Raw genomic sequence first — 14,343 nt, 5'->3', positions numbered from 1 at the left:
CAATTGCTGAGCGCAATCTGCACATTAGGTACTGTCCAAACCCCTTCATCATTTCTTCTGAGTCTCATGACAGCCCCACGACAGCTCCCAGAACAGCATCCATTTTCGAGACAAGGAGACTGAGAGTCAGAGGGGGAAAGCAATAGCTCATAAAATGAGCTGAGAGGGTAAGGGCTGGCGGCCCACGCTGGAGATATTCAGCGTGGGGAAGGCCTCAGAGGCCCCGTGACATCATTCCCTCGATTTAAAGCAAAGGTGAGGCTCATGGCCAAATTCAGCTGCTGAGCAGTGCAGCTGCGGCCAGGACCCGGAAGTCCCGGAGGCCAAGACAAAGGCCAATGTGGCGTCCAGGCAGGAATCGGGGCCTCCTCTAAGCCTGTTCAGTTTCACTGAGATACGGTGGAAGGCGAGCTCCTTGAATTTCGGCTCCTCCTTGATAGAGCCTAAGAGAAAGCATGCCCACCAGCCCTCACTGCTTTATCCTTCCAGCTTCTCTTTTTGTCCTAAGGCAAGACTGGTGCCCTGGTTACAGCTTTCCAGAACTCCTTCTATTTCAAGTAAGCAGCGAGCTGGTTCATCCACATAAGGCATACTGCTATCAGTCTAAGCCTTGCCCCTTTCCTAAAACCCGCTACCTTTAGGTTAAAAGCCAGCCTGCTGTGTACCCCCCTACCTGTCTGGCCTCACCTCTTGTTATAACTCTCCCCTATGTCCCTCTGTCTGCTTCCCACAGTCTGTCTGTGTTGCTGTCATCCAGTGCTCTTCCTACCAAGTCAGCAACTGCTCTGCCATTCACCCCCCCCCCCCGTCCCCGCCTTACACAGTGAGCCTCAACTTGTTTGTGGCAATAATGGGCCCCATCAAAAACACTTGGCTGCCTCTCCCTGGCAGGTGTGGGTCACCACATGGCATAGCTCTGGTCTATCAGCTAAGGACAGGGGTCCCTTCCCAACATAACAGGGCCAAAGCTCTCCGGGCCACTTTCATCCTTTTCTCTCTTCCTGGAATGCGGATGTGAGGCCTGGAGATGCAGCAGCCATCTTACTACCATGAGCTGACAAAGGCTCAAACCACACCCTGTAAGGATGGCGGAGCGGGAAGACATAGCTTGTGTTCCCGACAGCACAGCTGAGGCATCATCCTACCCACCCCGTTGCTTGTCTGACACAAGGAAGCCCCTATCTGCTTAAGTCATTAGTGCTGTGGGTTTCTGTGACCAGCAGCTGAATGCAATGATGTCTGAACCAGCTCCAGACACGGCTGCTCTTCGTCCATGGCTCAGGGAGACCCTCCCCGGTTCCCTCTGAGCCCTTCCTGGTGCTTCCACGGCGGTGACCGTTCACAATTACTGCATTTGTTTAATCCTGCTTGACGCGCCCTAATGAGGGTCCCCTGCTGATCTGCTTCAACCGCCTAGAGCTAGGGGGTCTCTATCCCACCAGCATCCATGAGTGCCTGGAGAGGGCTCTACGCAGAAGCCAGGGGGCTCTGTTGCCTAGCATCTCTGCGACGTCTGGGATGGTGCACGGCACTGCACACTGTGGGCTGCCCGTGTCCCCAGGGGCTGACACTCTCTCCAAGTTGCTGACCTCCCTGCCTGCATTTGCTCATCTACAAAAGAGAGAGAACGAGAGGACTTATGTGGCAGGGTTGCCGTGAAGACATAAGCACTCAGGACGGTGCCCAGATAGGAAAGTACTCAATGGTGGTGGCTGAATGAATAAATGAACCACTAACAGCTGCTAAATAAATGAAAAGACAATGAAATCCAGGGAAATGCCTGGGTTCGGCTCCCAGGGCAGCAGCTACAGGTTCCATTTTCCCACCTGTTCTTGGCACTATACGTTCTCACTCTTGACCATGACTTCCCATATCTGGGGAGCTGCTACGAGGCGAGCGGGTTAAGATAACAAAGTCAGGCCTGGCTTGCTTTTTGCTGTCTGGCTTGGTCAAGTTTCTTCCCCTCTCTGAACTTCAGCTTCCTCATCTGCACACTGGGGATAATTACAGCACTTAGCATATGGGACTACGGCAAGCAGCAGCCGATAGAGCAGGTAAACCATACAGCACCCGGCCTGGCACACTGTTAACAGGAAGTGGTAGCAACTGTTACCAAACATCGCCATTATTCTCTTGGCTAAATGCACAGCATCCTGCAGAACCACATGGCCCCAAAGTAGAAAACAGTGGGGGCGGGGGTCACCCCGGTGCATCAAGGTCCTCCCATCTGCATGGCGGCACCATCGCCAACCAACAGCGTCCTTTCCAATGGTTTCCCTTGTCAGTGAGGATGAGTTAATACTAGTGGGTCTGCAAAACTTTACAGAAAATGCGTTATTATGAAAACAAAACTCTGCATGGATTTCATACATTCTGCACCAAAACAGACTTAGCTCTTAATTCCCTTTTTCACAGACATTTTCAAGCCCCCAACCCAACACAGCTGATCGGCCCTAAACCCTTGGCATTCTGAAGGCTCTCCTTAGGGTTGTTAACTTCAGGTGAGTCCTTAGCTGGCATCAAACGCAGCTAAGAATCAGAAAGCAAGGCAGGCGTGAGAACCGTGCAGGAGCGGGGCCTCTCTGACCAGCAATGGCAGCCCCACGCCTCCCAGGCCACAATGCCGTGCTACTTGTGGACTTCCCCTCCTCTGGCCTTAAAGAAAAGGATGTGAATACAGCTTCGTGTAACTTTGCCTATAAACTGAAATCAGATCTTTATGTTCATCCATTCAACCACCTGACGGCTCCATGCATCTATTTTTTTTTCCTATTAAACACACCATTTTACAAGATATTTATTCCACTTGGTCATCATCTAAATGCTTCCTGATACTGCTGCCCCGGGAGTGAACTCCATACACCCGCCGCTGCCCTCATAAAGACAAAGTCACCTCTTGACTCCAGCCCGGAAGAGCCCTCAGAACCTCACGCCTGTGCGTGCACAAGCGTTGCCCTCCGCGCCACATAAAGGAGCGCTGGCTCCTCTGTGTGCATGTGCGTTACAAGGGCAGTTGTGGTAATTCTGAGAGACCCCAAGGGATCCTGGCCAACAGGGCCTGCCTGGGGTCCTTGGCGAGAAAACGATCCCGATCACGACAGTAGTGGGTAGGGACAGGACTCCAGGGTCTGAGACGGATCCCTTGGGCCCAAGCTGAGCAGCAAACTCTTTTTAAAAAGGGGAGGGCTCCAGGCAAAGTCTGTATTCATCCAGCCCCCTCCTCCTGCTCGCCCCAAACAAAAGACCCTGGCCAAAGAACTGAAGGCGAGACCCCACTGGCCGAGCACTCGGGTCGAAGCCCGAGCAAATCACAACTTTGCTTCCCTGTCCAGTTTTCTCCCCAGCCTGACCAGCTCTCCTCCTCGCCCGTCCCCCGCCCCCCTCCTCCTCCTCTGAGCACTGCACAGCGAAGAGGCCAAAGGGATCGTCCTGTGATGCTCGCCGGCTTCCAACTTTCCGCTCAGCTCTGTCTCCGCAGCCTCCTGCAAAGCGGCTGGGAAAAGGGCAAGTTTGCAAAGCCCAGGGTACCAAGTCCTGGGGAAGCCACAAAGAAGCTGCAACACCAACAAAGATTAACCTCTTGTGGGGCGGCCGCGCAGGGGCTGAGCGTGGGCTCCCGCGGCCGTGCGCACCGCAGGACCCCCCGTGGTCCCCCCGCCGTCCCCAGACCCCCCGCCGGGCTCGCTGGCACCTGAGCGCCGCGCGGCGCGGCGCGCCCCGGCCCTGCCCCCCGTCAGGTAGCGCGCGGCGCGCCCCTGCCTGCAGCCGCCGGGAGCGGCCGCGCGGCGAGGCAGCCTCAGCCCACGGCGCCAGGCTTCCTGCCACCACCGCACGGCGCGTCGTCACCGCGGAGGGGCGCGGGCCGCACGCGCAGCCCCCGCCGCTGCCCGCGCGCCCCGCCGAGCCGGGGCCGCGTCCCGGGGGCGTCCCCGCGGGACCTGCCCCGCTGGCACAAAGCGCCGCAGCTCGGCCGGGGAGGGAGGGCGCCGGCCACGGAAGAAATAAATAAATAAAAACAGAGTCGGGTCTACGTAACGCCCTGTCGAAAGCGGACGCCATATTTTTTTGTGGCTTATGTCGACATAGGGAAACGTAGACATGTTGTTCCTCCTCCCCTCCTGCTCGGTCTGCCTCCCGTTTATCCAAACTTGCAATCAGAACTCTTTTTTTTTTTTTTTAAACCTCCTTCTCCGTATCCGCACCTCTCTTCCCACAAGCAAAAAAAAAAAAAAAAAAAAAAAGCCTGCACCCCCCCCACCCCGGTCCTGCTCCCGTACCCCCCCCACCCCCTCATCACGGACACGGCCAAGTCCCATGAACAGCGCGTTTTGGGGAGCGGCGGCGGCGGCGGCGGTGGGAAAGTTGGGGCTGGAGCGGCCGGCGCCCGGCGAGCGGGCCCGGGGCGGCGGCACGGCCGGGGGTGCTCAGCGCGGGCGAAGTTTCTTACCTGCGCCGGGGCTGGAAGGCGGGCGCCGGCCGGGCCGAGACGCGGCTCGGGTTCCAAAATGGAACTGCTGCTCCCACCCACGGCCCCGCTGCCCGGCGGCGCCCGGTCGCGGCGTGGGAAAGGGGGGCCGCCAGCCCGCCGGACCGACGGACGGAGGAAGCCCCCGGACGGAGGACGGTAGCCAAAATTTTTAAAAGAAAAAAAAAAGGGAAAAAAAAGGGGGAAAAAAATGCCTCGATCAGTGGGGAATCTACGCCAAAACCCACATGATCTGTAACGTCAGCATGCGTATTTGCATACGGTACCACCGCCGGGCGCCGCCGGGCTCGGGCTCCGCGCAAAGTTGCAAAGTGGCCTTGGGGCCCCGCGGAGACGCCGGCGCGGTGTCATTTTGAGCCGGGAGCTGGAGGCTGGGGGGAGGCTACCCCTAAAGGCACTGGTCCCTGGCCAAGGTGTGTGTGTGCGTGGAGGGGGGGGGGGGGAGCAGACATTCACTGGAAAGTCCGAGCCCAGTAACGGACTCGGTGGAATTTCTGCGAGAAGAGGAGGGGGCGGCGCGAGCGAGCTCATTGAATATTAAGCACGACCCGGCTCGGCGGTCGCAGCCCAACCCGCGGCGTGCAATACCCATTTTCTTTATGAAAAGTTCAAGGTGTCACTGATGAGCTCAACAAACTGTTGATCCTGACCACGTGGAGGGGCGGGCCCGGGGCCGCGGGGCGCGCTCGCTGGCCCGGCACCCGCCGCGCCCGGACCCGCGTCCCCTCGGCGACTCCGGGCGCTGCGCGCGGGTGGGGTGCGTGGGGGGGGTCGCCGCGCTCCCCCCGGGCGCTATCCGCGCCCTGGCGCGCCCTCGGCTTCAGGAATGTAATAACCATAATAATAATTTTTTTTAAAAAAGCGAGACCTACTTTGCTCCCTGGATAGAAGCGAGACAACTCGGGGCAGGGAGGGGAAGGAGCCCCCACTTATGTAACGGCTGGAACTTGGCTCTCCTTCGCTGGGGAGAGTCGGGGATTTCCGTCCGCGCGGGTCTGAGGCTGATTAGAGATCTGCAAACTTTTTCCCCTGAACGGCCGGTAAACAAACTCACACCCCGGGAGGCGACTTAAACTCCAGTCGGGCCCGCGAGCGCTGGGATCCTCAGACCCGGGGACACGCACGCGGCTGCGGCGCGTGCAGTGAAGCCCCTGGAGAGCGAGGCCACCACTTTCGGGACCGAGACGCGCGAGGGGGAGCCCGGACGGCCTCCGCCTCGAGCTCCCCCGCGGCGCTTAGAGCGCTGGCGGGCGGGGTCTCGGAACCGCAAGTGAACAGGAGTTCCCGGCGTCTGGCTCCTGCAGCAGTGATCGGCCCCGGAGCTCCGAGCGATTCGCGATGCAGGGACACTTGGAGACCCTAATGCGGCAACCCGTGTGTGCCGCGCGTTCCCGAGCCCGGGTGGACCCCGCTTTGCTTCTGTTGGCCGGAGGGCGCTGCGTTAGCTCCCGGGTTCTCGCCGGGGGAGAGCGCGCGTGAGCCGAGTCCGGGCGAGGGGCTGCGGTCCGGGTTTGGTTTTGACACTTCGGAGTGCAGCGCGAAAACAAAAGGAGCCTGCGGCGGGGAGACTCTGCGCAGTCCCCGCCCGGCCTGCGGATTAGCAGGCGCGGCGCAGCGCGGCGCGGCGGGCTTCCCGGCCAGCTTGGCTCTGGGGAATTAGAACGAACTCTAGTGGCGGTTTGAGTTCGACTCTGGGCGCCAGGGCAGCAACAGGTGGCCGGGTGCGGTGCAGTGGCCGCTGACGAGGCCGGGAACTGGGGTGGGCAAGGCTGGCTTTGGGCGCCGACCGCGTGGCCGGCGCGCTGGGAGACGGGAGACCGCTTGGCGGTTTGGTTTCCTAGGCTGGGGAGGAGGAAGTAGCTGAAAGACGTGCAAGGGTTCCCATTTCCCCCGGGGCTCCCCTTTCTCTGACATAAATAACCCCTTGACTCCTCAGGAAAGAAAATTGTAATTAAATTAGCTGCTATGCAAAAGTTTCTCAATGGCCTGCACCTGTTCCTTCGGTCTTTGCTGATGCAGGGTCTGCCTGTCTCTTTGCTTTTTAATAACCCATAAACAAGGTCCTGGCTTGCAGGTGCTACCCACCGGTCTAGAATTTGCGAACTAGAAAATTACAGGATTCTGATAAGAACGCCGTGATGATTACAGTCCAGCACAAGTCCGATCGGCCAAGGTCCTAAGCTGCTTGCCTGTGGCATCAGAAATTAGGGATGCTGGTTTTCCACCCTAAGAGGGTGCTGGGATAGTAAATGGGGGGAAATGCCGATAATTTTAGCATTTTTGCATTGCTTACCTTGATATGCCCTTGTAGATCATTCTACTTCCCCTTCTGTTTAAAAAATAACTAGGCACATGTTTCAAAAAATTTGGGAAAATGAAATTCAATGTATTTTGGTTGAAAATAGAAATATGGTTTTTCCTAATATATATTTCAGTGAAATTTTTGAAGACCCTGCATATGCATGGATTTCAAAAAATTTTTTGCAGCAAAATAAACCTATTTTATTTAAATTTTCTACGAATTTTTTGGAAGGATCTTTGTGAGTCTGTTTCCATGGAAATTACCCAAACCTTAAGGAAATGATTCCTGTTTTGAGGCTGCACCTCATCTTGATGATCAATCACTCAGGAGGGTTTTCTGGAAGCTGAGTTTCCCTTGTCTCAGGCCCCCTGCCAGCTGCTTCAGGCTGGGGGAGATTATGTATACCGGGAGGGCAGCTCGGATGCTGGGAGCCGGAGAACCCCATGGACACTGGGTTCCTCTCTCTTCAGGGCCCTTGGGTCTCATGGAACTGTAGGGGTGAGGAGCTTCTGTGCAGTGTGTGTCTTTACATTGTTCTAGATTTAGCATGGACTGGACTTTCACTATCTAAAGAACCAGCGAGGAATAAAACAAGGATGACTTTTGCATTTGTTGTCAAAAGAGTAAGCAGACCCTTATTTGATAGGGATCAGGAGTGTGGAAGCAAGACTCTCAAGGGTATTGTTTATTCAGTTTTTTGTATGGTTGCTGCTTAATCTTTACAACAATCCTATCAGGCAACCATTCTCAAAATGTTTTGACTCAGGTTCCCTTTAAAGTCATATTGAAGATCCTAAATAGCTTTTATTTTTTTTGGGGTTGGATACATATTTGCTGTATTGGAAAATTAAATTGGAAAAGATGAAAAGCACACTTTCCATTAGCCTGCAGAGCAGTGACATCATTGCATGTCACATAACCTTTGGTAAACTCTGCTGTGTTCCTATGAGGAATCAGAGTGAAAAGGACCACTATGAAAACAATTCTCACCTCGAGGACCCTGAAAGGGTCTTGGGGACCACCAGGATCTCTGGCCATAATTTGAGACCCGCTGTCCACTTATATTATTATCCACATTTTACAGGTGAGGAAGCCAAGGCTCGGAGAAGTGTAGCAACCAGCCCAAGGCAAATGAAGGAAACTAGGATAACTGAGCACCAGTTCATTAGAGGCTAGAACCAGAGCTCCATTCCACCTTTCTGATAACAAACTGAGCTCAGCCTCTAGACTAGAGCAGCTGCCCGGCTTCCCATGACTGTCTTTATTGACAGCAAAAAGTTTTGAGGCTGGGCACAGCACTAGCCTTTATCACATCCTTAGAACCACCTACCTGACAGTAGTGTTTTCCCACCTTATAGATGACAGGACTGCAGTTGGGGCAGGATGAGAAGCTGCTCTGAACTCCCAGAACCGGCAAGTGGTAGAATCTGGATTCCCACTTTGGTGGCTTCAGGACGAAGGAGCCATGGGGTTTTCTACATGGTCCAGTGGTGTGGGGAAGGGCACTTTCTGCATGGTAATTTGGTGAGAACCAAGCCTGTTTGGGGAGTCTTAAAAATTTAGAAATGGCAGATCGGGAAGAAACAGCAATCACAACATTTCCCCTAAGAAGCCCCTAATCTAGTAAGACAGCCACGGTGGCTTTTAAACCCAGAGGAGACCTGGGAGGAACAGGCAAGGCTGGGAGTTGAGATGTGAATTGCAGGGCTGCCCCTTCGAGCTGTCTGACTCCTGCATGTGCATGTTGGATAAATATCTTGTGAATGAATGAAAAAAGAAACACAAAATGCAGAGAGAAATGAACAAGAAAAAGCAAACAGGTCTCAGAGATCCTACCAGGTCCTGGTTACAATTTTGCTGTACATATTCCATATGTTAAATTTATTTAATTGGTTCTAAGACTCTTAGAAATGGAAACTATTAAGTATCAATTGACCAACAGTGGCATACAACAGCCACCACTGGCACTACTTCTAATTAGAGGACCCACAGTGTGACCCTTTGGAGATTTGAATGGCTTTACTGAATGCCTGTAGTGAGAGGGAAAAGGAAATGCTGGGTAGACGCTGTTTTCCTTCGTGTCTGCATCTCCCCACCCCCGTGGTTTATTATGAAATGTCCTTATGCCAGGAGATGAAATCCCCTGGCATTGCTAGGATTGGAGCCGGGACTTGGTGTTTTCAAGTTTATGCCAGAGCTTGAGTTTAGCAGCAGTTTGAACTTGCTTGAGGTGTTAGAACTGAAAGTTTACAAATTGGGAAAAAAAACCAGAGCTTATTATTTATTTGATTTCACTATGTGGTTTGATCTTTGCATCATCGCTGTAAGGAAGACACAGCTGGTACCATTATCTCCATTTTACAGAGGAGGTTCTGGAAGCTTATAAAGGTTACAGTAATTAGTTCAAGTTCACAGGCTGAATTCAGAACTATGATTAAAATCCAAGTCTTGTAAGTGCAAGGTCGATGTTATTTCAATGCCCTGTCTTTATCTTTTGCTATTGCACCAAAAGGAGAGTAAAGATAGTCCCTACCAGACATGACCCACCCCTGTACCCCCCCCCCCTTTTTTTGCAGAACCCTGAAGTACAAGTGCCATCGGGCAGTCTTTCTATCATAAATTATTTTAATATGAACTGATGCATTTATATAGCTGTCTCCCAACTAGAATGGGAAGTTCATGCAGGCAGAGCTTTGCTCAGTTCACTGTAGGTAGTATCCACATGCTTACCCCTGGCTGGCGTGTCAAAGGTGCCCAAGCAACTGCTGAATGAATGAGGTGCATTTCTGGTCGATGCTTACCCAGAGACAGGGAGCCGATGCTGTCCAAGAGGCCACCGATCTGCTTACCTGGAACGATCTTACAAAGCATTTTGTGTCCTGGGGTCAAGGCTGCAGTTTCTGCAGTGTAGGTGAGGAAGTGCATGGTAGTCAGTCCTTACCTGGGTCATCAGGCTGACAAATACCAGCTCTGCGTTGATCCCTAGATGTCTGAGCCTCTAACCAGCTCGTTTTACAGGTGGGAAAACTGACGTTTCTGGGGTTAGTGCCAAGACTAGATGTCAAGTCTCCTGACCTGTCTTCTGGTAACTTCCTAGAAGATTTGCTTATGGACAAACCTCAAGCTCACCAGAGAGAAGCAGAGCTGTGTCCACAGTTAATATACAGAGGAGCTAAGAGAGATCTGTATTGTGGGATAAAAGGTTTACGAGAGGAGAGAGAGCACCTGCAGGAGGCAGTTGCAAAACACAGTCATCCGGGCCTGTGACTTTGTCTTGAAAGTGGACATAATAGTGCCTCTGGGTGTCATAAGTTTTCGTGCGGGGCAGGCATTTGGAGCAGTAGTTAAGACACATCCCGGCCAGCACTGTGGCTCACTAGGCTAATCCTCCTCCTTGCGGCGCCGGCACACTGGGTTCTAGTCCCGGTCGGGGTGCCGGATTCTGTCCTGGTTGCCCCTCTTCCAGGCCAGATCTCTGTTGTGGTCAGGGAGTGCAGTGGAGGATGGCCCAAGTCCTTGGGCCCTGCACCCCATGGGAGACCAGGAGAAGCACTTGGCTCCTGCCATTGGATCAGCGCGGTGTGCCAGCCGCAGTGCGCTGGCTGCGGTGGCCATTGGAGGATGAACCAACGGCAGAGGAAGACCTTTCTCTCTGTCTCTCTCTCTCACTGTCCACTCTGCCTGTCAAAAAAAAAAAAAAAAAAAAAAAAAAAAAAAAAAGACACATCCCACATCAGAGCGTCTGGGTTTGAGTCCTGGCTCTGCTCCTGGTTCCAGCTTCCCACTAATGCACATCCTGGGAGGTAGCAGGTGATGCTTCAAGTAGTTGGATTCCTGTTACCCAAGGAGAGGCCCAGATGGGGTTCTGGGCTCCTGGCTTTGGTCTGGCCCAGCCCTAACTGTTGCAGCCATTTGGGGAGTGAACCAGCAGGTGGAAGATCTCTCTGGGCCTCTTTCTGTCTCTCCCTGCCTTTCAAATATATAAAAAAATTTTTTTTAAAGTATTTTTAAAGATTTTTTTGTGAGCTTCCAATGAGATAGCCAATATTAATGTGTCTCTTTATTCTTTAAAAATTTTTTAAACCTATTTATTTATTAGAAAGTGAGTGAGAGAGAGAGAGAGGGAGAGGCTGATTTATTCCCCACATGCCTTCACTGGCCCAGACTGGGCTGACACTGGACCAGGGGCTGAAACCAGGAGCTGAGAGCTTAATCCAAGTTTCCCACTTGGATGGCAGAACCCAGTGACTTGACCCTTCACCTGCTGCCTCAAGTTGAGTCTGCATTAACACAAAGCTGGAGTAAGCAGTGGCATCAGGTATTGAACCCAGGTACTCCAACATGGGACTCAGGCGTCTTAAGCGCTAGGCCAAATGCCTGCTCCTCTCTTCATTCTTATAATGATCTTATATGTGTTTCGCGACACAGGCATTGATCTAGCTAGTATTTGGTAGCGATAGCATAGAGGCTCTTGGGTTTGAATTCCAGCTCCAGCGCTAACTTAACTTCTCTGAACTTCAGGGTCCTTAGCTATGAATACTAAATGGGGATAATGATAATCCCTGTCTCCCAGGGATGTTGAGATAATTCATGTAAAGTATTGAGCTTTCATGCTTGGCCCACTGTGAGGGCTCGGTAAATGTTACCTATTATTATCGCTTCTCATGGAAAAATAATACATATTCATTGTGGAAAATTTAGAAAATGCACATAAATAAAACACTTGTTGAATAAATATATAATCTATAAGCCATATACGAGCAAAAAATATAAAGTAAGAAAATACACAAAGTATGAGGGGTTTCAGAAAGTTCACGGAAGAATAGAAATAAGACATGCAAGGCAGGCATCTGGCCTAGCTGTTGAGATGCCCACATCCCATATTGGAGCACCTGGGTTTGGTTCCAGGCTCTGGCTTCCTGCTATGGCACAACCTGGGTGATTAGTGATGGTTCAAATAAGTGGGTTCTTCCACCTATCTGGGAGCCCCAGACTGAGTTCCAGCTCTTAGCTTTGACCTGACCCAGCACTGGCCATTGTAGGCATTTGCAGGAGTGAACCAATGGATGAAATCCTCTCTTTATCTCTGCTTCTTTCATAAGAAAATTAAAAGATATTAAAAATTTTCCATAAGCCTTTTGAAGCCTTTTCGTGTACTATACTACTTAGATTATTTATCTTACTATATGTTATATAAAATGAACACAAGTAAAAATGTATGCATTAGAAAATGGATCAAGAGATCATTCAGTTTTATCTCCACAGGAAGGCACTGAGAACATTTTCTACGAACGTCTGCCTGCATTGAGATTTTTTTTTCAAGTGTCTACTTTGTTTTACACTCTGTTCTGGGGACTGCATCCAGAAGTGTTCGCAATAAATTTATGTTGTTTAAGTCACCCAGCCCATGGCAATTTGTCCTAGCAGCCAGAACTGACTGAAACAGTTAGTTTGAGAAGCATGAGATGCTATAAACACCGACTAACTCCTTTCTCTGGCACTGGATTCCTCCTCCACTATCCAAGCTGTCATCAAAGCAGATCTCGCTCGGTCTCTTTCCTGCCCACCGTCCTTTGGGATGGCATGAGTCGTCTTGTGTAAACGTGTCCCAGTAGCTTTTCCAGCCCTGGCTGCTGGTGCTTCTAACCTTGTCCTGTAAGTCAGGGCATTATTGGGTTATGGGGCACTCCTGTAAACTGTCCGTGGTTTTTCTGTCTTTGTCCGTGGTGTGACTGTCACCTGAATGCCTTCTTTCCTCTTCTGTCCTTCTAGGGAAAGACCCTGTCACTTTGGGAAGTCCCTCTGCCTGCTCTCCGGGAGAGTTCATCCTGATACCTCTGACGTCCTGCAGAACTGTACTCTGCTCAGATCGCTGGTCATCGCCCTGTGTTCTAGAGACTTTGTGTTTGCCACGTGCTGTTGGCTGTAGGTCCCTGTGGATGAGGACTTTGCCATAGCCATCTCAGTGTCCTCATTTCTTGCCTCACAGCAGGGATTTAGTGGGCAAGAGCCGAAGAATTCCCAGCCCCTGCTTATTCAATTAACCACAAATCTAGGTACTGCAGTAAAAGGATTCTGCAGATGTTACTGAAGTCCCAAGTCAGTTGCCCTTAAAATGGGGAGATTATGAAGATTATGTAGATAGGCCTGAGCTGCTCACACAAGTCCTTCAAAAGCACACACGGCTTTCTCTGGCTGGAGGCAGAAGGGAAAGGCAGAGACATTCAGAACACGAAAGGGATCTACCACGAGGGGGTTTTCTGTTGCTGAGATGGAGGGGGCCTGTGGCAAGGACAGAGAGCCACCCTAGAAGCCAACAGTTCACAGGGCACCTCCGTCTGACATCTGCAAGGAAATGAATTTGGCCACTAACCAACGAGCTTGGAGAACACCCTGAGTCCAAGATGAGAACTGTGGGCCGGGCACACACTTTGGTTTCAGCCCAGTGAGACCCTGAGCAGAGGATCCAGTGGAGCTTGGGCAGATTTGTGACCCGCAGAAGCTGTGAGAGAATAAATTCATGCTGTTAGGTTCTTGATCACTTTTTTCCATGGCAATAGAAGACTGATGGATAGACAGAGCAAATGTTTGCTGAGTGAATGATTGAATGGAAAGAGAACATCCTGGTTTCTCTTTTTCTAAGGACATGAATACTATCACCAAAGTCCCACCTTACAACTTCATCTAACCTCAATTGCCTCCTAAACATCTCCAAATACCAGCATGTTGGGGTGGGAGGGCAGGAAGAGCCTGAACAGATGCCACAGTTTTGTGATATTAGCACCTGTGGTAAGATAACATTTTGGAAAAGTTTACTGATAGGCTCATCTCCATCCACTTCCCTATGCTCTTTGATCATGTGCTTCGCCCAAGGAGGATGAGAACTTTTGGTGCTTTTGCTTTGGGGAAGGAATAAGGCAAAAACTGCATTCCTGAGAAAATTGCTGGCCTTTTAGTTTTTAAATCATGGACCCATGGGAGGGTTGGAAGAACTCAGGAAATGGATAATAAATTTTGGCAAGAACATGATGAAGCAGAGATACCGCTCCCCAGCCCCTTCCCTAGCTGGAGAAGAGTGAGGTGGAGGGAAAGTTATGAGAGCTCCTCTGATTTCTGCCCTCTGCGTGAACCTTGAGGGGTGGCCACATCTACTCCCCGGCCTGTGGGATCTGGACCAGAAGGCCTGGGTCGTGCCAGGGTAGAGTTCTGGGGACAGGAAGCAAGACTGTATAGGAGCAGCTGCCAAGCAAGGCAGAGAGATGAAACCCACCTGACAGCCCATTAGCTGTTCTATAAAGCAATCTTAGCACACCCCACCAGGACACAGGGTCTACTTCCATCCCCTGGGAGCTGGATGAGTTTGTGAGCACTTTGATCCACAGCACGTGGCAAAAAATAATTCTATGCGATTTCAGAAGCACAGTCACAAAAGACAATGCAGTGTCTACCTTGTTTTCTGGGACACTTATGTTTTGAGACTTGAGTGTGAGAAGCTTGATTCCATGAAGGCTCTCACACAGTGCTGTGCACATAAGGAGAAGCCACAAGTACCTGG

At 51.6% G+C, this 14,343-nt stretch overlaps 1 protein-coding gene and 1 long non-coding RNA gene across 3 annotated transcripts in view; one reads left to right on the top strand and one right to left on the bottom strand.

Moving 5' to 3' along the window:
* Window positions 1–4,952, bottom strand: part of ZHX2 (zinc fingers and homeoboxes 2) — a 154,753-nt gene extending 149,801 nt beyond the window's left edge. For both annotated transcript variants that reach the window (XM_089335645.1, XM_051844015.3), the window contains exon 1: window positions 4,448–4,952. The gene's annotated coding sequence lies outside the window, so the exon portion shown is untranslated. The remainder of the gene's footprint in view (window positions 1–4,447) is intronic.
* Window positions 4,761–13,317, top strand: LOC103348124 (uncharacterized). Its single transcript, XR_007918718.3, has 2 exons — window positions 4,761–4,899; window positions 12,561–13,317. It is a non-coding gene; the product is annotated as an uncharacterized LOC103348124 (long non-coding RNA).
* The last annotated feature ends 1,026 nt before the right edge of the window (window positions 13,318–14,343 follow it).

The sequence above is a fragment of the Oryctolagus cuniculus genome, chromosome 6 (genome assembly GCF_051225735.1).
Source record: "Oryctolagus cuniculus isolate XC-2025 breed Fujian yellow rabbit chromosome 6, ASM5122573v1, whole genome shotgun sequence".
NCBI classification, from domain to species: Eukaryota; Metazoa; Chordata; class Mammalia; order Lagomorpha; family Leporidae; genus Oryctolagus; species Oryctolagus cuniculus.
The sequence above is the reverse complement of the archived record's forward strand: the minus strand, read 5'-3'. Positions and strand labels throughout refer to the sequence as shown.